Source organism: Octopus sinensis, linkage group LG23, assembly GCF_006345805.1.
Source record: "Octopus sinensis linkage group LG23, ASM634580v1, whole genome shotgun sequence".
Classification (NCBI taxonomy): domain Eukaryota; kingdom Metazoa; phylum Mollusca; class Cephalopoda; order Octopoda; family Octopodidae; genus Octopus; species Octopus sinensis.
The window spans coordinates 28341343-28343842 of NC_043019.1; the positions used below are offsets into that span (position 1 = coordinate 28341343).

Consider the following 2500-nt stretch of genomic DNA (forward strand, 5'->3'; position numbering starts at 1 on the left):
CAGGTAAGCAATTTTACCCATACATACATAGATATATATGCGGGGGTGGCACGGAAAAGCACCCACTACACTCACGGATGGGTTGGCGGGGAGGAAGGGATCCAGCCGTAGAAACACTGCCAGATCTGACTGGGCGGATAAGCCTTCTGGCTTCCACAGACCCCAGGAAACCGTCCAACCCTGTTAGCATGAAAACGGACGCTAACATGACATGATGATGAGTGATATATATATATATATATATATAGAATATATATGGGTGGATGTTGGTGTTGCCCACCACTACTTGATAACTAATGTTGGTATGTTTTTGTCCTCATAACTTAGTAGTTTGGCATAAGAGACTGATATAATTAGTACAAGGCTATCTTTTATTCTTTTACTTGTTTCAGTCACACACACTAACACACACACACACACAACACACACACATATATATATATATATATACCATACGACGTGCTTCTTCCAGTTTCCATCTACCAAACTCACTCACAAGGCTTTGGTCAGCCCGAGGCTATAGTAGAAGACACTTGCCCAAAGTGCCACACAGTGGGACTGAACCCGGAACCATGTGGTTGGTAAGCAAGCTACTTACCACACAGCCACCAAAAACAAAAAATATATATACTGGGCTTAATTCAGTTTACTATAAATCTTCAAGGCGGTGCCCCAGCATGGCTATAGCCTAAGAACTGAAACCAATAAATGATAAAGATGCATATACACATGCACACAACATAGCTATGTAGTTAAGAAGCTTGATTCCCAACCATGTGATTTTCAGTTCAGTCCTGTTGCATTGCACAAGCGTCTTCTATTCTAAGCCCAGGTGAACCAGATTTGTAAGTGGCTCTGTTATTTGGAATCTGAAAGAAGCCTGTCGTGTGCATGTAATTCCAATCTCCCATGAAAAAATATGTCTGGCAAACAGGCGAGAGTTGGCATCAAGAAGGATATTAAGCCATAGAAAATCAGCCTCCGTGAATTGTGTGTGATCCATGCAGACATAGAAAAGAAGTGGACATTGAAATAATACTGTCTCTCTCTTTCTCTCTCTCTCTCTCTATACACACACACACACACATATATATACATATATATATATATACATATGCATATATAAATATATATACATATATATGCATACATGAATATATATACATGCATACATATACATATATATATAAATACATATATATATATATACATATATGTATATATATATATATACATGTATATAAATACATATATATGTGTATATATATACATTATCTTATGTATACACACCATGGATATACATACATACATACACACATATAATATATATGTATCCCATACATGGATATACATACATATATATATATATATATAATATTATATCTATATGTATCTGTCTATGTTTGTTGTACACACACATATTATGTCTCCATGTATAGTATGTGTATGCATATCTATATATGTGTTTGTGTCATCATCATCACCATCATTTAACATCTATTTTCCATGCTGGCAGGAGTTAGACTTATGTGCATGTATGTACTTACATATATATATCATTCTCTGTGTAATCTTAGGGTTGTTGAATCCTTAATATCCCTTTGGAGTGCAGTGATTCAAGGTGAAACATCCCTGAAGATTTAGATGTCAGTAAAGTCTTTTGATAGTTTTGTGTCTTGGGTCTGGTCACGAAGACATCAGCAACAAAGCAGAAATATGTTTATAAATCTCTATATTCCTCTGAAACTTGGGCATGTTACAAACATTACTTCAGACACGTGGAACAATTTCATCAAAAACGCTTATGCCATATTCTGAAAATAAAATAGAATTCATCCACCCCTGACTCTGACATTCTAGCAGCATGTTTCATCTAAGCAATAATTTTGAAAAGGCAAATGCGATGGTCTGGAGATATTGTCCACGTGGCTGATGAGCATACCCCTAAGCAATTGTTTCATGGAGAACTTGTATGTAGGAAATGACCCCCCCCCCCCCCCCGCAAAAAAAAATAACCTGGAAAGTCTCATAGTAGATTGTTCAAAAATATAGGACTGTGAAAACTTGTGAACAAAACAGGTTAGTACAGGTAAATATTGGTTTCAAATTTTGGCACAAGGCCAGCGATTTTGGCGGACAGCAGGAGTGGCTGTGTGGTAAGTAGCTTGCTTACCAATCACATGATTCTGGGTTCAGTCCCACTGCGTGGCATCTTGGGCAAGTGGCTTCTGCTATAGCCCCGGGCCGACCAATGCCTTGTGAGTGGATTTGGTAGACGGAAACTGAAAGAAGCCTGTCATATATATGTATGTATATGTATGTGTGTGTATATGTTTATGTGTCTGTGTTTGTTCCCCCAGCATTGCTTGACAGCCGATGCTGGTGTGTTTATGTCCCCGTCACTTAGTGGTTCGGCAAAAGAGACCGATAGAATAAGTACTGGGCTTACAAAGAATAAGTCCCAGGGTCGATTTGTTCGACTAAAGGCGGTGCTCCAGCA

The 2500-nt window shown here is 38.1% G+C and overlaps 1 protein-coding gene across 8 annotated transcripts in view; it reads left to right on the forward strand.

Annotated features, from left to right (window-relative positions):
* Positions 1-2500, forward strand: part of LOC115223589 (AP-3 complex subunit delta-1) — an 87538-nt gene that overhangs the window by 1935 nt on the left and 83103 nt on the right. The window lies entirely within an intron of this gene.